The sequence below is a fragment of the Myodes glareolus genome, chromosome 18, assembly GCF_982192425.1.
Source record: "Myodes glareolus chromosome 18, mMyoGla1.1, whole genome shotgun sequence".
Classification (NCBI taxonomy): Eukaryota; Metazoa; Chordata; class Mammalia; order Rodentia; family Cricetidae; genus Myodes; species Myodes glareolus.
Window position 1 is genome coordinate 4,044,779 of NC_142043.1, and position 24,218 is coordinate 4,068,996.

Genomic DNA, 24,218 nt, shown 5'->3' on the forward strand with positions numbered 1-24,218 from the left:
AGACTTAACAACACACTTGAAAGCTCTAGAAAAAAAAGAAGCTGATTTACCCAGGAGGAGTAGAAGACTGGAAATAATCAAACTGAGGGCTGAAATCAACAAAATAGAAACACAGAAAACAATTCAAAGAATCAATGAAGCAAAAAGCTGGTTCTTGGAGAAAATTAACAAGATTGACAAACCCCTATCCAAACTAATCAAATGGCAGAGAGAGAACTTGCAAATTAATAGGATCAGAAATGAAAAGGGGGACATAACCACAGACACAGAGGAAATTCAGAGAATCATTAGATCTTACTATGAAAGTTTATATGCCACAAAGTTGGAAAATGTAAAAGAAATGGACATTTTTTTAGATAAGTACCATATACCAAAGTTTAACCAAGACCAGGTGAACAATCTAAATAGACCTGTTAGTCGTGAAGAACTAGAAGCTGTTATCAAAAATCTCCCTACCAAAAAAAGCCCAGGACCAGATGGTTTCAATGCAGAATTCTACCAGAACTTCCAGGAAGAGCTAATACCTATACTCCTTAATGTATTCCACAATATAGAAAAAGAAAAGTCACTGCCAAACTCCTTTTATGAAGCTACAGTCACCCTAATACCAAAACCACACAAAGACACAACCAAGAAAGAGAATTACAGGCCAATCTCACTCATGAACATCGATGCGAAAATTCTCAATAAAATACTGGCAAACCGAATCCAAGAACACATTTGAAAAATCATCCATTATGATCAAGTAGGCTTCATCCCAGAGATGCAGGGATGGTTCAACATACGCAAATCTATCAATGTAATCCATCATATAAATAAACAAAAAGAAAAAAATCATATGATCATTTCATTGGATGCTGAAAAAGCGTTTGACAAAATTCAACACCCATTTATGATTTAGGTGTTGGAGACTGGGGATACAAGGATCATACCTAAATATAATAAAAGCAATATACAGCAAGCCGACAGCTAACATCAAATTGAATGGAGAGAAACTCAAAGCCTTTCCACTAAAATCAGGAACACGACAAGGCTGTCCACTCTCTCCATACCTCTTCAATATAGTGCTTGAAGTTCTAGCAATAGCAATAAGACAACATAAGGGGATCAAGGGGATTCGAATTGGAAAGGATGAAGTGAAACTTTCGTTATTTGCAGACGATATGATAGTGTACATAAGCGACCCCAAAAACTCTACCAAAGAACTCCTACAGCTGATAAACACCTTTAGTAACGTGGCAGGGTACAAGATCAACTCCAAAAAATCAGTGGCACTCCTATACACAAAGGATAAAGAAACGGAGAGGGAAATCAGAGAAACATCACCTTTCACGATAGCCACAAACACCATAAAATATCTTGGGGTTACTCTAACCAAGGATGTGAAAGACCTATTTGACAAGAACTTTAAGCCTTTGAAAAGAGAAATTGAGGAGGATACCAGAAAATGGAAAGACCTCCCCTGCTCTTGGATTGGGAGAATCAACATAGTAAAAATGGCAATTCTACCAAAAGCAATCTACAGATTCAATGCAATCCCCATCAAAATCCCATCAAACTTCTTCACAGACCTTGAGAGAACAATAATCAAGTTTATATGGCAAAAAAACCCAGGATAGCCAAAACAAACTTATACAATAAAGGAACTTCTGGAGGCATTACTATCCCTGACTTCAAACTCTATTACAGAGCTACAGTATTGAAAACAGCTTGGTATTGGCATAAGAACAGAGAAGTCGACCTGTGGAATCGAATAGAAGACCCAGATACTAACCCTCAAACCTATGAACACCTAATTTTTGACAAGGGAGCTAAAGGTATACAATGGAAGAAGGAAAGCGTCTTTAACAAATGGTGCTGCCATAACTGGATGTCAACCTGTAGAATAATGAAAATAGATCCATATCTATCACCATGCACAAAACTCAAGTCCAAATGGATTAAAGACATCAACATCAATCTGTCCACTTTGAACCTGATAGAAGAGAAAGTGGGAAGTAGTCTACAAGATATAGGCACAGGAGGCCACTTCCTAAGTAGGACCCCAGTAGCACAGACAATAAGAGAAACAATGAATAAATGGGACCTGCTGAAACTGAGAAGCTTCTGTAAAGCAAAGGACACTGTCAGTAAGACAAAAAGGCTGCCTTCTGACTGGGAGAAGATCTTCACCAACCCCTCATCAGACAAAGGTCTGATCTCCAGAATATACAACGAACTCAAGAAACTAGACACTAAAACTCTAATTAACCCAATTAAAAAATGGGGTGCTGATCTGAACAGAAAATTCACAACAGATGAACTTCGAATGGCCAGAAGACACTTAAGGTCATGCTCAACCTCCTTAGCGATCAGGGAAATGCAAATCAAAACCACTTTGAGATACCATCTTACACCTGTCAGAATAGCTAAAGTCAAAAACACCAATGATAGCCTATGCTGGAGAGGATGTGGAATGAGGGGAACACTCATCCATTGTTGGTGGGAATGCAAACTTGTGCAGCCACTTTGGAAATCAGCGTGGCGGTTTCTCAGGAAACTGGGAGTCAACCTCCCTCAGGACCCAGCAATTCCTCTCTTGGGAATATACCCTAGAGATGCCCAAACATACTACAAAAGCATTTGTTCAACTATGTTCATAGCAGCACTATTTGTAATAGCCAGAACCTGGAAACAGCCTAGGTGCCCCTCAATAGAAGAATGGTTAAAAAAGGTGTGGAACATATACACATTAGAGTTTTACTCAGCGGTAAAAAATAATGACATCTTGAATTTTGCATGCAAATGAATGAACATAGAAAACACTTTACTGAGTGAGGTAAGCCAGACCCAAAAAGAGGAACACGGTATGTATTCACTCATAAGTGGATTCTAACCATAATTAAAGGTCTTTGAGCCTATTATTCGTGATCCTAGAGAAGCTAAATAAGAAGACGAACCTGATGAAGATTATTTAGCTATCCGCCAGGAGGTAGAAATAGTCAAGAGTCCCAGGTAACCTTGGGTGCATGGGGGGGGGGGGTGAGAGGGTTGTTGGAAGGGGAGAGGGTTAGAGAGAAGGGAGTAGGGGAGGAATGGAGAAAGCTCGGTTGACCGGGATGGGGGGAAGGGAGGAAGGATGAATGTGGGATCAGGGAAGAATATATTTCAACTAAGGGAGTTATATTAGAGTTTACAGGAAACTTGATTATATATGGGATCCCAGGTCCAAGGAGAGATCCCCAGATTGTTCTCTGGACAGAGGAGGGGGTGCCTGAACCGGCCTTGGCCCGTGACCATACTGATGAATATTTTGCTTATCACCATAGATCCTTCATCTGGCGTTAGATGACGATACAGATGGAGGCCCGCGTTGGAGCACCGAACTGAGCCCCCCAAGATCCAAATGAGGAACAGAAGGAGGAAGAAAATGACGAAGGACTGCGAGGGATACTATCACCCACTGATACAAGGGGTCGGATCTAACGAGAGTTTACCAAGGCCAGATGGACCGTGACTGAACGAGCATGTGATCCAACCAGATTCTCTGAATGTGGCCGGATTTTCTGAATGTGGCTGGCCTGCAGTCTTTCTGAGAAGCCATTGACAATGACACTGGGACTGGTTTCCTCTGCATATACTGGATTTTTGGTATCCAGTCTGTTTGGATGCTCACCTTCCTGGACCTGGAGTGAGGGGGGAGGAACTTGGACTTCCCACATGGCAGGAGACCCTGACTGCCCTTGGGGACAAAGAGGGAGGAGGAGAGGGAGGAGGGGAGTGGGATGGCGTTGGGAGGAGGGGTGTAAATGGAAACTTTCTATAATTTATTAAAATTACTTTAAAAAAAAAGAAACGCAGGAGTTAAAGGATAAAAAAGACTGAAGTCAATTCCAGGTACTTTCCTCTATTTCTCACTATCTTATTTGAAAATTTCATTACACTTAATTGACTAACTAACTAACCAACTTATTTAGTGTGTGTGCATGCACATGTTTGTGTGAAAATCTATAAGATTTTGGAGGCAAATCCAAAAAAGGCAAATCCAGGAAAGCTTCTGCAAAGGGTATGGTCACTGTGAGTACTTATGTATCATTCTATCACTTAGGTAAAGATACTATAATAAAGAGACAAGGGAAAATTATGACTTTGTACAGACTTGCCTTCTGAAAACAAACCTACAAGGCATGCGACATGAATGAAAAAAATTGTTGTTGTACAAAATAGTTTATTCTACTGTTCAGTTCCTCCTTGACTGAAAAATTTGCACAAAAACAACATTGACTTTGAATCCATGTGGATTTGTTCTATGTGTGCTGGTTCCTCAGTGTCTTGGGGAAATGTCCATGGGCAAGTTCCACAGACGTTGCTTCTCAGTTTTCTCATCTGTTATGAAAGTTAAAGATGTGCATGAAAGTCTGAGAAGAGTCAGCTCTGTGAAGAGGGCTGAGTGAATGAGACGCTCGATTCCCCTTTCTCTGTCCCCAGTTCCATGTATTTCGAGGTTTTCTTTTTCCTCCATTCCATTTACACTCCATTCTCCACAGTGGAGGCTGAATTGGAGTCTCCTTATTTAATGTTTGTACAGGCTTGGTTTCTATTTCATTGCTCTCTTCCCTTTAAATTTTAAGTGACAAGACCAAGCTTCTACTGTGCATTAATATCATAGATTATTCTTACTGCAGGGCTTCATATAAATTTACTGAAACTCTTTCAGGAAGTTGGCAGGGAATAAACAATCTGTCCTATTGGGGTACTGAACTGAACAGAGAATTCTCAGCAGACGAAGTTCAAATGGCCAAAAGACACTTAAGGTCATGTTCAACCTCCCTAGCCATCAGGGAAATGAAAATTAAAAGAACTTTGAGATACCATCTTATACATGTCAGAATAGCTAAAATCAAAAACACCAATGATAGCCTATGTTGGAGAGGATGCGGAGTAACGGGAACACTCTTCCACTGCTGGTGGGAATGTAAGCTTGTGCAACCACTTTGGAAATCAGTGTGGCGGTTTCTCAGGAAACTGGGAGTCAATCTACCTCAGGACCCAGCAATACCACTCTTGGGAATATTCCCAAGAGATGCCCAATCATACTACAAAAGCATTTGTTCAACTGTGTTCATAGCAGCATTATTTTTAATCACCAGATTCTGGAAACAACCTAGATGCCCTTCAATGGAAGAATGGATAAAGAAGGTGTGGAACATATACACTTTAGAGTAACTACTCAGTGGTAAAAAATAATGACATTTTGAATTTTGCATGAGAATGGATGGAAATAGAAAACACTGTTCTGAGTGAGATAACCCAGGCCCAAAAACATGAATATGGTGTGTCCTCACTCATTAATGTACTCTAACCATAAACAAAGGACATTAAGCCTAGAGAAGCCAAATAACAAGGTGAACCCAATGAAAAACATATATAGATCCTCTTGGAAATTGGAAGCAAACAAGATTGCTGGGCAAAAGTTGGCAGCATGGGGGTGAGGGTATGGGTGGGGGTGGTTTTAGGGGAAAGGGAGAGGGGTAAAGAGAAGGGAGAAGGGAAAGTCTGGAGAGAGTTTGGGGGAGTGGGAGGATGGAGATGGGGGAAGGGTGGATATAGGAGCAGGGAAGAAGTTATCTATATTAAGGGAGTCATTTTAGGATTGGCAAGAGACTGGGCTCTAGAGGGGATCCCAGATGTCCATGGGGATTGTAGGACCCCGCCTTTTCTGTGGATACCCACACCCAATCCAGGCGCGCTTTCCCGAACTTGGGCCCACGAGAATGGACGATTGTCCTGAGGGTTTGAACAGACACACACAAAAGAGACCTTGCTCACTTACCAAAGAGTAAATGGCCACTTTATTAAACTCAAGTTGGGTATTTATACCAGTGGGCAAGGGAGTTCAAAAGGGCAAGGCCTCCTCCCATCAGGAGCAGGAGAAGTAGATTACAGGTGCCAGGCGCCTCAGGCAGAATCAGCTGGGGGAGGCAGGTGTATAGGGCCCACTGCTAGAACATTGATTACAGGTGGAATCACCATAACAAAAGAGAGCCAAATTCTTCCTAAGCTATCCCCTCAAGCCAGTGCTAGTGCAGAATCTCCAGGGAGCCAGAGGTCAAACGGCCCTGCGAATCGCCAGGAAGAAAAGGGGAAAAGACCTTGGTACCTACAGGGGATGTCCCCAGTTATGTCTTTGGGCAGCAGAGTAGAAGGTGCCTGAATTGACCCTGTCCCACTAACACACTGATGATTTTCTCTAATGTCATTTTCTTTAGAGGATTATGAAGTAGTATGTACTTCCCTAGCCACACCATATTTTTGACATCATCGTGTTTTCAATTTCAATTAAAGCTGAGAACATCTGATGAATAGATGAAGTGGCCAGTGAAAGAGAGGGTCATATTGGCTAATGGACATTTTGACAGTCTGGCATCATCCTTGCATCAATTTATAAGGATGTTTTAATTATCTTGACATCTCTCCTTGAATCATTCTTCATGTACTTTCTATTCAAAAGTCTTATCAGTAAAACCAAAATCATCAGTAATTAAAATGTCATTAATCTCTCAGCTGTCTGCTGGACTCATCATTAAGATGAATGCCAAAGTTTTTATAGTCTGAGATGGAAGCTGATTTTCTGGTTGCTATTGGAAATGGTTTAGACCTCTTCAAATATTCAATAAACTTTTCAGGTCAATGCAGCACATTCATGTTGTGACTACTGAATTGAATTAAGCACTCTTTTATGTACAACTAAAAAGAACATCTTGTCAGAACTTGGCACATTATTAGTTGGCCCAGGTAAGATTACACAAAGAACTTGGATATCCATGCATACTGTGTTGAGGTTAGCTAGAAAGACAGAAATTTAAGGGGACATGGAAAGGGAAAGGAACTGCCACTGTTGAGTCTGGTTCCTTTCGGCAGCTGGGAATGAGGAATCTCAGAATGGTCAACTTTTTTGTGAAGATTGATGACATAGAGGAGAATACTTCTTGTATTTGGCTGTTTTCAATCAAGAATGATAAAATAGAGCTGGAAGTATGGCTCATTGTTTAAGAGTACTTCCAGAAGACCTGCGTTCAGTTCCCAGCACCCACATCAGTTAGGTGGCTCACAAATGACTGTGACTCCAGCTCCAGGAGATCTGCTGACCCCTCTTCTAACCTAAACATGCACACACATATGCGCAAATATAAAATAACAATAAATGTTTAAGACAAAACTATATGGTGGAGTATGGCCTTAATTCTTTCTCAGATATTATCTAGGAATCTCACAAAAATACTATTAATATTGCTTACTATGAAAAATTCAGACTTTCCATGCAACCTCTGCAATCAGACATTCAATCTACCATAGTAATTGTCCTACGATCTCAATTAAATTACTTAGCAAATCTTCAAAGATAGAGCTTCAGAACTCACCTAAAACATAAATATGGTGATTGTGAAGACAATTGAGCATGAACGATTTTCTTGAGAAGCTCATACACTTTGTGTATGTCTTACTCTTTTCCAAGTGCTTCTCTTTCTATTAACTCTGTTAAATCTATGTTAACCATTCTTCTGAATAAACTCAAACTCTGCTTTATACATGCTAGTTCTGAAATTCTTTTCTGCACCAAAGTGAAGAATATTGGATTTCTTCAGATTGTTACAATGATAACTGTGGCCATTCAGTTCTTGCCCCACTATTTTTGCCAGTATGACTCAAGTACAACTAAAATTACTTAATTTTTTGCTGTGTCGAGACCTGGGGAATGTGATAAAAATAAGCCAAGAGAAATGAATCAGCAGTTAAGAGCACCTACTGCTCTTGCAGAGGACCCCAGTTTGACTCTTTGGTTTCCAGCATCCACACAAGTCATCCTACGAGTATCTGTAGCTCGAGCTCCTAGGGATACAATTTTTCAGGCCACTGTGAGCACCTGCACACATGTGGAATACACACAGATGTATAAAAGAAAAAATAAATTTTATAAATAGGCTTGCACAGAAACATACATCCAATCATCTTTACACTAAAAATCAACCAGGAAAAATTGTGATTTTAGATGATTAAGGAAATCTGAGGTTATGAATCAGGAATCCATTATCTTTTCTAGTGTGAAACTTAAACTTCCAGTCCCACAGGGGAAGGATGCATCTTTCATATCTACTCCTTTTGTTACAAGGTTGAAGTAAAACAGAGAAATTTCCAGAATTTAATCAGAGACAAAGTTAGGTGGAAATTCAGAAAGATTTGATGGAGATATGCTAGCAGGAGAAGGAAGTAGCTTGCCTGTCTGGTGTCCAGGGCAATCTCCTCCCTGTGTGTCATTTCTTGGTTCCCTAAGACCTAGACAGATGAGATCTGAGTGTGGTTAGGTGTTAGATTATAGAGTTAAGGATGTGTAGATATTGTCGCAAAGCAAACCTATTCAAATTTCAGGGTCTCTGAGAAATACAGGCTGACTATACATTGATGTAGGGGTCCTCTCTGTGTGTTCTGATTACCATTAATGAATAAGGAAGCTACTTAAACCTGTTCATAAGGCAGAAGTTAGGTAGGTGGGGAAGGTGGAACTAAATGCTGGGAGAAAGAAGGCAGAGTCAGAGAGATGCCATGGATCTGCCCCACAGACATACTGAAACTTTGCTGGTCAACCACGACCTTGTGGTGATACACAGATTAATGAATATGGGTTAAATTAAGATGTAAGAGTTAGCCAATAAGAAGTTAGAGATAATGGGCCTAGCAGTGTTTTAATTAATACAGTTTCTGTGTGATTATTTCAGATGTAAGCTTGCTGGGAGGCTGGGAGAACAAGCAGCCCTTCATCCTCCAACAGGTTGGTGCCCAATGTGGGGCCAACTAAATCCACATAGAACCTGAGAGAGCTTGAAAAGGAATTCTAGACAAAAAACCCAAGAAAACTAGCAACAACACCACCACCACCACCACCAAAAATATTGAGAGTTTAACACAGCTTCTTGCTGTTTGCTGGTATCATGGTGCAGCTTTTTAAAGAGAGGTTTTCCTGACTCATCAGCATCAGCATCAGCATCAGCAGCAGCAGCAAAAATCCATGACATTTTGAAATGCAGGCTTTCTGGGATGTGCTGCCAGCACAACCTCTGACTCTTTTGAGAGACCAAGAATTTGAATGGGGTTTGTGAATAGACTGCTGCAGCTTGCTTAATACCAACATGGATCAGCTTTGTGCCTGGAATTGGGGCAGTGTGTGTGGTTTAGAGGCACAAGAGGCTCTGCCATGCTGGACTGTATGGAGTAAGCAGGAAGTACCATATATACCCTAGTAATCATGCAGATTAAGTTTTAGACTGGACAGGCAAGCAGGGGCAGGCAAGCAGGAAGTACCGTATTTGACATAGTAATGTCACAGCTTAAATTCTTAAGTGTTTAGAATTTTAAGAAGTGCTTCTGGTCAGAAAAGAATTACAGATATGCAATAAAGACAAGTCCATAGCATGGAAAATAGTTACTAGGGGGTATCTACCCTGAGACTTTCCAGGGCTCTATGAAACTCTCATGCTTTAATTCTAATTACCACAGAGGATCTTGATACCTTCACCAAAAAAATGGGAAATTATAGAAAGTCACCTGAACCACCTCTGAAAGTCTGTTTATGGCAGTGTTTGAATAAGACACTTAGGAGAGATTACACATGGTCCTAATCTGTTGTTTGGGATCCATGTGATATCTCAGCAATCCTGGTGTAAGTCTGTGTGGTGACCACTTCTGTTTTTACTGTTTGCTTGTTTGTGGATCTCTCTGTGTGATTCTGTCAGTTCTGTTGGTTGGGGAAACATACATAAAATGTAGGGGAGTCAGCAGTTCTGTGACACTGTTAAAAACACTTCAAGGAGGGTTTTATAGAAAAGGATGAGGGATGAGTATGTTATTATTATTATTATTATTATTTTGTCATGGAAAACTCTGAACTCTCTGTGAAACTGATCAGCCCTTTTTTGTAGTAGGGTGGCCCAGCACAGGATCTTCAGACCCCCAGATGGTCTACACCATCTGGAACATGGTGATTAAAGGCCTCATCCCCTTCTACCAGTTTCCTTATATTGAATGAATTTCTCTGATGCAGGATTAGCATCACACCGTGGCATAAGGCTTGTGCTTTCTTCCTGATAACCAAAATTCTCTGGGTTTAGTCAGGTCACCCAGACAAACTTAAACCTTAAATCTGTTTTCTCAGTCCCATCAGAGGAAAATGAGTTTCCTCCTTTGTATGTCCCAGTGTAACCTCTGACAACACCCAGAGAGGGAAAAGTAGTTCCCAGCATTGTGCTTGGGTGAGGGGGAAGAGATAGTATCTTCTATCTTTGGCCCCCCCTCCCCTCCACACATATGGAGTGCCTCTGGCTAAAGATGCTTCTGGAGGAATTTCCCTGAGGCAGAGGCAGCCCCATCCTTCCTCTAAGGGAGGAGCTCCAAGAGGGTTCAAGACCTGAAGGTTTTCCCTCTACTCTTTTTTTATCTTTTATTGTTTTTGTTTTTCTTTCAACCAATGATTTGCAAAATCAGAAAACTCCAAACTCACTATTTTCTGAAAAAACCCAGACTCTAATTAGTCTCTTCAAGACTGTCTTTTACACTCAACAGTCAACCTGGAATGATTGTGAAAAGCTCTTGGCAATCCTCTACACAAGAGAGGAGAGAGAGAGGATCTGGCTTGAGAGGGTGACTACCCTCAGACCAGGCAGAAAATTTCTTGGGCCTAAATAGAGTGGACTTTCCCTTCTTCTTGTAAGGGAACTATGGACAAGTTTTGCTAGGTTCTTTTAGGGAGACTGGAGGCAGCTGCTAAAAAGCCCACCAATGTCTCTTTGGTGAGTGAGGTTATACATGAGCCCCAAGAATTGCCCACTGGGTCCCTGCAGCACCTGACATAACAACTGAGAAGCAGAAAAGGTGCTGTACACAGAGAAGAACAGTTTTTGTTTTTCAGAATAGAATAAGGTATGCTGGGGCTGAAGTTGTCACTTTGGACAGGACAGTGTGGGCCCAATTCTTCAGTTGATAGACTTCAGCACAAAGAGTTGAACTTCTGACACAAGCACTTCATTGGGGGAAAGGAAAATGTTATCACTGTGCACACAGACAATTGGTGTGAATTTGCTGTGGCCCATTTCCATGGACCTCTATCAACCAAGGTGACTCCTTACCTTATCCTGAAATGAAATAAAAAACAAAGAAGAAATTGTGACCATGCTAGATGTGGCATTTCCAGATCTTGGTTATCCTGTCTGGACTTAAAATGTTCCAGTACCCAAACTTCACACAAGAACTAACCACATGGACAAAAAGGGAAGATGCCATATAGGAGGCAAATGGATGGTGATGATTGCTGAATGGGAGACTCATACTCCCTTGTACAGTCGGACAACAGACTTCGCCAGGCCACCTGTCTAGGGACATCCCGAGTTGCTAAGTTATTCTGGCCCAGATATTATATCCCTCAACCTGACAGTCTTGCAAAAAACACTATATCCAGAACTTGTGCACACATCAACCCCAAATGAGGAAGATGAGCCCTGGAAAGAATTTGCATGAAAGAAACACCTTCAGAGAATAAGGGGACATTCTCTGGAAGGGTAGAGCCTATCTGAATGGAGACAGCCTCAATGGTCACCAATAAACTCCTGTAAAAGTTGATTAATAGGTTTGGATTGCCCATCTCCCTGGTCTCACAATGGCCAGGCCTTTATGGCTAAAGTATCCCAAAATCTGGTCTGAAATGTTGATTGAAAACTTTATTGAGCCTATAGGCCACAAAGCTCAGAACAATTATAAGGGATTAATAGGACCTTGAAGGAAACTTTTATCAAGTATGTCCTTGAGTCTGGCAAAAATTGGGCCAGCCTCCTACCACTTGCCCCCCCGCCCTGAGGGCTAAGGGTACCCTATATCAAGAACATTTCACTGCATTTGAAATTGTTTGGGAAGCCTCCTCCTTTCATCCCTAAATTAAGAAATGTTCATTTGTAGGACAGAAATGCCAGCCATTCTCTCCTCAAGGTTTTAAAGGTCCTGAAACAAGCCCAGAGGACTATTAATTAGATTGAACCAGAGGCTGGACCCTTGTCTGTGTCTGAGTCTGAGTCTGTCCATAAGCTCTAGCCTGGTAACCTTACATGGGTAAAAAGGATCTCACCTGAGAGCCTGGACCCAGGGTGGAATGGCCTATATTCTGTGATCCTCACTACTCCTACAGCAGTGAAGATCATTGGTGCCACCATGTGGGCCCACCAAACTCAACTGAAGAAGGCTACAGAAAATGAAAATAGATGGTGATCACCATGCCCTTAAACCTGCTAAAGATAAGACTGACACAGACCCTATTACTTTGATTGTTCTATTTTGTCTTCTTTGTCTACCTATGGGAAAACGTTGTAAGATCTATATTATGTTGTATATATTGTCACATGTGCTAGTGTATTATGGAGAATAGGGCAGAACCTACTCAAATCTAGATTCTGGGTTTCTTTGCACATGACAAGTCATCCCCATTTTCATTTCTTGGTTGGTGCAGGCAGGCATTGTGAACTTAACTGTAGTTACAGCTGTAGCCCTAATTGTGGGGCACTAAAAGCTTCAAGGACTTCAGTGCTCCAGTAGCATAAGCCATCTGGAGAATTCTATTCCCTTTCTGGAAGTCTAGGTAGACTCCTTAGCAGAAGTTAGTCTTCAGAATTACAGAGGACTAGACCTCCTCTTCAGAAACAGGGCTGTCTAGTACTAATAGGCAGTAGAGAAAAATAATGACATCTTCAAATTTGCAGACAAATATATGGATCTAGAAAACATCATATTGAGTGAGGTAACCCAGACCCAGAAAGACAATCATCATAAGTACTCACTCATAAGTGGTTTTTAAACACAAAGCAAAGGAAACCAGCCTACAATTCACAATCCCAGAGAAGCCTTGACAACAATGAGGACCCTAAGAGAGACATACATCCATCTAATCTACATGGGAAGTAGAAAAAGACAAGATCTCCTGAGTAAACTGGGAGCATGGGGTCTATGGGAGAGGGTTGAAGGGGAGGGGAGAGACAGGAAGGGGAGCAGAGAAAAATATATAGTTCCATAAAGTCAATAAAAAAGGCTGTCTCTGTATGGCACTATAAGAAATTTGTTGCTGCTTTGCACACTAATCAGAAGTAATTAAAGAAAGTCTAGCTACAGTCAGAAATAACCTTAAGGAAAGAGAGACCAAGAATCTGACAGATGCTATCCATCTTTGGTCCTCTGGTCCTCCTGGTTAATGAACTATTCTACTTACAGCCATTGCTGGAACATTAATCCTTTTATTTTTAATCCTTACTATAGGAGCCTGCTATAATCACAGTACATGATATAAAGTTACATCACAGAGCCATAGTGACAAAATCAGTATCGTACTGATACCAAACAGAAATGTAAGTGGAAGAGAATAAAGGATGCAGAAACAAAATCACAAAATGACAACTACAATGATGCCAGAAACTGAATGGAGGAGAGAAATCCTCTTTAAAAATTAATACTGAAAAATTGGAAATCAACAGGAGAAACTAACTAGATTCCTATCTCTCACTTTGTAGAAAATCCTTCTGAGGGGCTGAAAGTATTAAAAAATAGGATATGGCAACTGGGCTATCACCCAACACATCCTGTCCCCAAAGCTGCCTGTTCGGCTATGAGGTCCCTGGGACCGTAAATGCAGCTTGCTCCAATACTGAGGGGACCTAAGAAGTGAGTCAGCGGCCACAGGGCCAGACAGCTGGAGACTCCCTTGGCTTTTCTAGCCAGCCAGCAGAAAAGCTGAATGGAATTTTTCCACAGCTGGGCTATCCTACAACCCACCCAGCCCAAAACCTGCCTGTTCCCCTGCTAGGTCCCTGGAACACTGAAACACAGCTTGCTCCATAACTGAGGGAACCTAAGAGGTCAGACAAAGAAAAACTACTCAGACAATCACGGCAAGGACTGGACCAATACACCAAGACACTGCTGGCCTCATTTGAAGGAAGAGATGGGTAGGAACCAATGGAAGAATTCCTCCAACATCCTGAAAAGCAACACGGTAACACCAGAACCCTTCGGTCACACAACAGGAAGACTTGATCATCCTAACCCAGAAGTAGAAGAAAACAACTTCAAGCGTAACTTTATGAAAATGATGGAGACCTTTAAAGAGAAAGTAAAAAACTAACTTAAAGAAGTGGAAAAGAAGACAAACAAAATTTGGAAGAAATTAATCAATCCTTCAAAGAAACTGAAGAAAATCAAGAAAAAGCAATCAAACAGGTGAAGAAAATAGCTCAAAATTGAAGACTGAAATAGAGGTAATAAAGAAAGCAGAAAATGAGAAAATTCTGGATATAGAAAATCTGGGTAAATGAACAGGAACTACAGAGACAAGTATAACCAACAGAATACAAGAAATAGAAGGAAATCTCAGGTGCTGAAGATTCTATAGAGGAAATAGACTCATTGGTCAAAGAAAACAGTAAATCCAACAAATTCTTAACACAAAACATTTAGGAAATCCGGGGCACCATGAAGAGACCAAACTTAAGAATAATAGGGGTAGAAGTAGGAGAACTCCAGCTCAAAGACACAGAAAATATATTCAACAAATTAATAGAAGAAAACTTTCCCAACCTAAAGAAGGATATCCTTATGAGGGTACAAGACACTTACAGAACACCAAAATAGACTGGATCAAAAAAAAATCCCCTTGCCATATAATAATCAAAACACAAACCACACAGAATAAAGAAAGAATATTGAGACCTGCAAAGAAAAAAGGTGAAGTAACATATAAAGGTAAACCTATCAGAATTACACCTGACTTCTCAATGGAAACCATGAAAGCTAAAAGGTCCTGGATACAAGTGCTGCAGACAATAAGAGATCATGGATGCAAGATCAGACTACTATAACCAGTAAAGCTTTCATTCACCATCAACGGAGAAGACAAGGTATTCCATGACAAAAACAGATTTAAAAAATATGTAATCACAAACCCAGCCTTACGGAAAGTACTAGAAGGAAAATCTTAACCTTAATAGGAAGCTAACTATACCCACAATTACACAGACATAACCCAAAGAAGGGAAACACACAAACACTACTACCAAAAAATAACTGGAGTTAACAACCACTGGTCATTAATATCACTTAATATCAATGGTCTCATTTAACTTATAAAAAGATGCAGACTAAGAGAATGGATATGAAAACAGGATCCAGCCTTCTACTGTTTAGAAGAAACACACCTCAACCTCAAGACAGACACTACCTCAGAGTAAAAGGTTGAGAAAAGGTTTTCTAATCAAATGGACCTAAGAAACAAGTGGGTATGGCTATCCTAATATCTAAAAAAATTGATTTTAAACTAAAACAATCAAAAAAGATGGAGGACATTTTATACTCATAACGGGAACAATTTATCAAGATGACGTCTCAATCTTGAATGTCTATGCCTCTAACACAAGAGCACCCACATATGTAAAATAAATATTACTAAAAGTTAAGTCACACATCAAACCCCAAACACTCATAGTAGGAGATTTCAACACTCCTCTCTCGCCAATGGACAGGTCAACCAGACAATAAGTTAACATAGAAATAAGAGAAGTAACACACGTAATGAATCAAATGGACTTAATAGACATCTACAGAACATTTCTCAGCATCTCATGGAACTTCCTCTAAAATTGATCATATACTCACTAACAATGCAAACATCTCAGATAAAAATAATTGGAGTAACCCCCTGTGTCTTATCAGATTACCATGGAGTAAAGTTAGAATTTAACAACAATACTATTCCCAGAAAGACAGCAAACTCAAGGAAATTGAACAGTCAACTACTAAACCACCCCTGTGTCAAGGAAGAAATAAGAAAGAAATTAAAGTCTTCCTTGAATTCAATGAAAATGAAGTCATAACATATCCAAACCTATGGGACACTATGAAAACAGTGATAAGAAGAATGTTCATAGCACTAAGTGCCCACATTAAAAAAACAGAGAAAACTCACATTAGTGACTTAACAGCACTCCTGAGAGCTCAAGAAAAAAGAAGCAGACTCACCCAGAAAGAGTAGAAAACAGGAAATAATCAAACTGAGGGCCTAAATCAACAAAATAGAAACACAGAAAATATCAATGAAACAGAGCTGGTTTGAGAAAATCAACAAGATTGACAAACCATTATCCAAACTAATCAAAAGGCTGAGAGAGAATACTCAAATTAACAAAATCAGAAATGAAAAGGGGGACATAACAACAGATACTGGGGAAATTCAGAGAATCATTAAGTCTTACTACAAAAACCTGTACTTCACAAAATTGGAAAATGTAAAAGAAATGGACAATTTTTTAAGATAGATACCATATACCAAAATTATATCAAGACCAGGTGAGCAATTTAAATAGACCTATAAGCCATGAGGAAATAGAAGCTGTCATCAATAACCTTTCAACCAAAAAGAGCCCAGGGCAGGATAGTTTTGGTGCAGAATTCTATCAGAACTTTCAAGAAGAGCTAATACCTGTACTCCTCAAAGTGTTCTGCATAATAGTAAGAGAAGGGTCACTGCCAAAATCTTTTAATGTGGCTACAGTTACCCTGATACTAAAATCAGACAAAGACTCAACCAAGAAAGAGAATTACACACAAATCTCACTTATGAACATGGATATAAAAATTCTCAATTAAATACTGGCAAACTGAATCCAAAAACACATAAAAAAAATCATCCATCATGATCAAGTTGGATTCATCCCAGAGATGCAAGGCTGGTCAAACATATAAAAATCTATCAATATAATCCTTCATATAAATTTACTGATAGAAAAAATTATATGATCATTTCATTAAATGCTGAAAAAGCATTTGACAAAATTCAACACCCTTCATGATAGAGGTCTTAGAGAGACTAGGGATATAAAGATCATATCTAATATAACAAAAGCAAAATACACAATTCAACAGCTAACATCAAATTAAATGGATAGAAACTCAAAGCGATTCCACTAAAATCAGGAACAAGACAAGGCTGTTCACTTTCTCCATATCACTTCAACACAGTTCTTGAAGTTTTAGTAACAGCACTAAGACAACATAAGAAGATTAAGGGGATTCAAATTGGAAAGGAAGAAGTCAAACTTCTGTTATTTGCAGATGATATGATAGTGTACATAAATGACCCCAAAATCTCTACCAGAGAACTTCTAAAGCTGATAAATTCATTCAATGATGTGGCAGGATACAAGATCAACTCCAGAAAATCAATAGCCCTCCTATACACAAAGAATAAAGAAGCTAAGAGGGAAATAAGAGAAACATCACCTTTAGCAATAGCCACAGATAACATAAAATATCTTGGGGTAACATGAACCAAGGAAGTGAAAGACCTATTTGACAAGAACTTTAGTCATTGAAGAAATAAATTGAAGAAGATACCAGAAAATGGAAGGATATCCCATGCTCTAGGATAGAAAGTATCAACATAGTAAAAATCACAATCTAACTGAAGGCAATCTATAGATTCAATGCAATCCCCATCAAAATACTAACACAATTCTTCACAGACCTTGAAAGAACAATACTCAACTTCATATGGAAAAATAATAAACCCATGACAGCCAAAATAATCCTGTACAATAAAGGAACTGTCGGAGGCATTACCATCCCTGACTTCAAGTTCTATTACAGAGCTATAGTAAAGAAAACAGCTTTGTATCAGCATAAAAACAGAGACATTGAACAATGGAATCAAATTGAAGACTCAGACATTAATATACATACCTATGAATACCTGATTTTTGACAAAGAAGCAAAAAATATACAATGGAAAAAAGAATCTTCAAGAAAAGTGGTGCTGGCATAACTGGATGTCAACATATATAAGAATGTAAATAGATCCATATCTGTCACCATGCATAAAACTCAAGTCCAAATGGATTAAAGACCTCAAAATAAATCTGACCACACTGACCCTGATAGAGGAGAAAGTGGGAAGTAACCTTGAATGCATGGGCACAGGAGACCACTTCCTAAATATAACCCCAGTAGCACAGACACTGAGAGCAACAATCAATAAATGGGACCTCCTGAAACTCAGAAGCTTCTGTAAAGTAAAGGACACAGTCAATAAGACAAAAAGGCATAGGGGCATGGGTGAGAAGGAAGGGGAGAAGGGGAAGGTCAAGGAGAACTTGAGGGCATGGGATAGTTGAGATGGAGGAATGACAGATGTAAGAGCAAGGAAAGAGATATCCTGATTGAGGGAGCTATTATGGGGTTAGCAAGAAACCTGGTTCTAGAAAAATGCCCAGGAATCCCCACAAGGATATCCCACAAGGATATCCCCAGCTAAGACCCTAAGCAATAGAGGAAAGGGTGTCTGAACTAGCCTTGCCTTGTAGTAAGACTGATCATTATCCTAAATATCACCATAGAACTTTCATCCAACAACAGATGGAAACAGAGGCAAAGACCCACATTGGAGCCCTGGACTGAGGTTTGAAGATTCAGTTGAAGAGTGGAAGGAGTGAGAGTATGAGCAACAAAGTCAAGACCATGTGGGCTTCATTCACTGAGACAGTTTGCCTGAGATAATGGTAGCTCACCAACTCCAAGTGAACTGGGAGTGAATCAACATGGGAAGAAACTAGTCCCTCTGAATATGGTTGACAGTTGGGGTGGACTGAGTGGCCACTGATAGTGATTCTTGGATTTGTCTCTACTGCATGTACTGGCTTCTTGGGATCTTATTCTTTTTGGATGTATACATTGCCCAACCTAAATGTAGTAATGAGGGCCTTGGGATTTCCACAGGGTGGAGTCCATTGCCCTCTCTTTGGATTGATCAGGGGTGCAGTGGGAGGGTTTGTGGAGGGAGTAGGAGGGGACTGGGAGAAGGGGAGAGTTTTGGAATTTGGATTAGTAATTTTTAAAGTAATAAAACAATAAAAAGAGATTGAAGATAAACACATAGCTGCTGTAGGAAATCATACAGCCAATAGTCTTTAAGTTAACTGCCCACTGAGGTGTGGCCTCTTATACTATTCATGCCAATGTAAAGGATGTGTCTGACCTCTTTTCTGACTGTGGGATTTAGTCTTGACATAAGACAGAAACTCCAGAAACTCTGGGTTCTTTCTCTTAACTACAGGCTTGGAATTACAGAGGGACTGAGCCAAGAATCCAACTCCAAAACCAGCTCTATAAATTCAGAAATATGATTTAGTATATTCCAGAGCTTCATACTCATAGAACCTATTCAGTTTTCTTGATAGTCCTTATTGGGTAGTTATATTTCCATCTGTCAGTATTCAAACATTCAGGGTCCCTTGAATTTTTCAAAGACGAGTGTTTTCCTGTGGAGACAAGAACAGAACCCTGCCCCCATTCTGTTTTTCTTACCACTTGTATGATTATCATCATTGTATATGCTGTCATTTCTCCTTTCCAAGAGGTTTCTTCTCTTCATATCTAACCTTTATTAATTTTGATGGTATCCACAATTTTTCTTCTTCTGTGGAAACAAGAGCAAAACCCCTTCCCCAATGGAGCACATCTCCTGGCTTCCATTGAGAGGTCAGCACATCCTTGATATAAACCAGTTGATTTAGTTCCGCAGACTTTTCCATTATCCAATGTCTTTCTGCCACTGTTGTTCCCGTCTCATTAGCGTGAAGAAAATGCAAGGTTAGCAAGGCATTATGTAATCTATTTCTGGGGGCATTTTCCACCCCTTTCTGTTTATTTAACATATCCTTTATAGTTTGATTTGATCTTTCTATGACTGCTTGACCTGTAGGATTGTATGGTATACCTGTAACATGCTTAATATTATAATAAGCAAAAAACCGTTTCATTTTCCTAGAGACATAAGCTGGACCATTATCTGTTTTTATTTGTGCAGGTATACCCATAATGGCCATTACTTCTAATCAATGTGTGATTACTGAGTCAGCTTTTTCTGAGCTTAAAGCAGTTACCCACTGAAAGCCTGAATAAGTGTCAATGGTGTGATGTACATATTTTAATTTTTCAAATTCTGCAAAGTGGAACACATCCATCTGCCAGATTTCATTCCTTTGAGTACCCTTCGGGTTAGTCCCTGCAGGTAGTGGTGTTTGGTTATATAAAGAGCAAGTAGGGCATCTCTTTACAATCTCCTTAGCTGTTGCCATGTAATGGAAAACTCTGACATGATATTTTTTAATAAAATTCTGAGGCCTGCAACATGCTCCCAATCAATAATTGTTCAATTTCTGCATTACCTTGTGCTAAAGGACCTGGAAGACCCATATAGGACTGTATGTGTGTTATGTACATCGGACAAAGCCTATTCCTGATTATGGCTTGTACCTGGATAAACAATGAAGTCAACTCTGTATCATCTTGTATAAATTCAGCAGTTTCAATATGCAAGATAACTCTTTCTGCATATTGTGAATCTGTAACAATATTAAGAGGTTCTTTAAAATCCCTTAGTACCATAAGAATGGCATATAATTCTGTCTTCTGGACAGAAGTATAAGGGCTTTGTTCCACCTTACTCAATTCATCTGATTTGTAACCAGCCTTTCCTGATTTATTAGCATCAGTATAAAAAGTATGGGCTCCAGTTATTGGAGCATCACGTACAATTCAAGGAAGAATCCAAGAAGTTCTCTTTATAAGGTTAAGTCTACCACTTTTTGGATAGTTAATAATTAATTTAGATAATTAATTTCTTGTAAAAAATTAGCACAAGCCCTTTGCCATGGTTCATTGTCTTCCCATAACTTTTTTATTTCATCAGTAGTGAAAGGCACTATAATTTCTGCTGGGTCTATACCTGCTAGTTGACGAAGTCTCAGTTTACCTTTTATAATTAATTCAGAGACCTTTTCTACATAAGTTTTCAATTTTTTACTTGATTTGTGTGGTAAACAGATCCATTCTAAAATAGTATCTTCCTTCTGCATTAAAATTCCTGTAGGAGAAATTCTGGAAGGCAATATGACTAGAATGCAACTAAGATTTGGATCCACCCTATCTACATGTGCCTCCTGTAATTTTTTCTCAATCATCATCAGTTCCTTTTCTGCTTCAGCTGTTAATTCTCTGGGACTATTCAAATCTTTGTCACCATCTAAAGTTTTGTTTAAATGAATTATTAGATCAGGTGTTATCCTAACAGCTGGTCGTAGACTGGAAATGTCTCCTAACAATCTCTGAAAATCATCAAGAGTCCGTAACCGGTCTCTCCTAATTTGTGCCTTTTGTGTCCTAATTTTCTGTAAACCTATTCTGTAACCTAGGTAATTAACAGAATATCCTCTTTGAATCTTTTCAGGAGCAACTTGTAATCCCCATTTAGGCAAAATTATCTTTACTTCCTCAAACATTCTTTCTAAAGTATCTATGTTTGAATTGGATAGCAAAATGTCACACATGTAATGGTATATTATAGATTTAGGGAATTGCTTATGTATTATTTCCAATGGCTGACTTACAAAGTATTGACACAGGCTGGGGATATTGAGCATTTCCTCTAGGAGGACAGTCCACTGGTATCTCCTAGTAGGCTGGGAGTTATTATAAGTAAACACCGTGAAGGCAAATTTTTCTTTATCCTTTTCTTGTAATGATATGGTAAAGAAGCAATCATTCAAGTCAAAAACTATAAGAGGCCATCCTTTGGGTAACAGAGAAGGCAGAGTAAGTCTAGACTGTAGAGGGCCCATAGGTTGAATTACCTTGTTGACAGCCCTTAGATCTGTCACCATTCTCCATTTGCCAGATTTCTTTTTTACAACAAACACAGGAGAATTCCAAGGGCTAGTGGACTCCTCAATATGTCGAGCATCTAATTGCTCCTGTACCAATTGTTCTACAGCCTGCAGTTTATCTTCAGCTAAAGGCCATTGTTTAACCAATATTGGCTTTTAAGTTAGCCATTTTAAAGGTAGGGCTGTAGGTACCTTTAAAGGTTTGTTAGTTGTTTTATGTTCTTGTACAGCCTGAATGGCTGGCTGGTGACCTTTGTGCATAGTACTTTATTACATTTTCCCCAGAATCATGACTTCCTGAGACTGCAGGAATGTTAATCTGGGTATTCCATTGTTGTAGCAGGTCATAGCCCCATAAATTTATTGCAATATCAGCTACATATGGCCTTAACTTTCCTCTTTGACCCTCTGGCCCAATACAGTGAACCCATCTCGTGCTTTGTTTAACTCGAGATATGGTTTCAATTCCTAGTAATTGAACATCTGCCTCTTGAAGAGGCCAATTTGGATGCCAAAATTCTGGAGTGATGATACATCTGCTCCGGTGTCTATCAAGCCAACAATCACAATTCCATTTGTTCGTACTCTCAGCTTTGGTCTCTGATCATTTATAGAAGCTCGCCAAAACCCACGTTTCTTATTTACTAATTGAATTTCTGACTTATCCTCCAAATTTGCATCATTTAGAACCTTATGATCTTGTACAGAAGCTTCTAGAGTTTTTAATTTTCCTGGTGTGACATGTCCTCCACGGTTACTGGGAATGACTGGGCCACTTTTGGCTTGGGGGCCTGAGAGAGGCACCTCAGGGAGTTTCCCGATGGTATCAGGTTGCCTTGTCTGTCTTTTGTTGATCTGCATTCATTCATCCAATATCTTCCTTTACCACACCTCCTACATACACCTGAAGGCTGAGGTTTCCTATTCCTGCCATTCCCAGATGAAGTGTTATTCCTAGAAATACCTTGCCTGCAATCCCTTTTTAGATGTCCAAATTTACCACAATTAAAATATCTGGCAGGTTGATGTCCCCTCATTGCTTTGGAAATCGCTTCTCCTACCCAAGATTCGTCATCGTAATTAAAAGTCTGAAAATTTATGGTATGCTGGATCCATTCATCCATAGGTGCTGATCTAGACCTTAAAGGCCCAATTATCTTTTTGCAGTCTAAGTTTGCATTTTCAAAAGCCAGTGATTCAAGAATTGGTCGTCTAGCTTCTGGGTCAGTTATTCCTGTCTTCAGAGCCTTAATTAATCTTTGCAAAAAGTCAGTATAGGGTTCTCCCTGTCCCTGCCTAACCCTAGTATATGACTCTACCTTTCTTCCTGGCTCTAGTAATTTACCCCAGGCATTTAAAGCTGCCTTGTGGCATAGAGACAATACTTCATCATCATAAAGAGCTTGGACCTGCGGATCAGTGTAAGCTCCTACGCCAAGAATTTGATCCTGTGAAACCTCCACACCTTTTGCTCTTCCTTGCTGTTCCATATGTTTGGATTCTTCCTTGAAATAAACTCCAAACATCAAGGAAGGTCCATCTTCGAGGACCACTGAAGCTAACTGTGAGAAATCGTGGGAGATAGCCCTGACATTAGAAGCCCAAGTTCTTATCATTTCCTTAACAAATATAGAGTGCAAGCCATAATTAACAACAGCTTGCTTAATTTTCTTTAGGTCATTTATTCCTACTGGCATCCATCTAGATTCTTTGGCTCCCTTTGAGCCTTTAGAAGTTGATGCTTTGTCAGAATAAATTACAGGGTATCTCACTAAAACCCTGGGTAAGCCAGTTTTAACAGGTGGTGGTGGCATTGTATCCTGCCCTTGTGTCTTCTCACCCGGATCATCAGTTCCAATAATTTTTTCAATCGTTTCATATCTTTGTATCATCATCTCTCTTAAATCCTGAATCTTCTGACCTGCATGTGTTTCTAGTGATTTCACTAAGGTATCAATTTTTTGGTCCCCATTCTGCACTTGTGATTCCAAGGTCTTAATAGTTCCTTTTAAAGATAATATCTCCTCCTTGAACTGCCCCTGGATATCATGTAAATTGCCATCCTGAAGGTATATTCTATCTGTTACCTTATCAAAACTCTGTGATAACTTTTCAAAGTCAAATTCAACAACTTGGATCCTTTCAGGTAATTTCCTAGTACCCTTAGATAAGGATTCAATTTTGTCTATCATGGTATTAATCCTATCAATTAATGTCACATATTTCCACAATGATATAACATTAAGAAGGAAACTAAAACCTAATAATCAGTAAATCGAGGTACCTCCATAGGCATATAGGCCACTTGTGATTTCTACCAAAGTGGCAGCAAAAGCTGCAGCTAGAGTCCCATTAAAAAAGAAACCTGCCATTTTACCTGTCAGCCAGCGGATGGCGATGTCTCCAAGTCGCAACTGGAACCACTGTAGGCCTCACGACAAATCC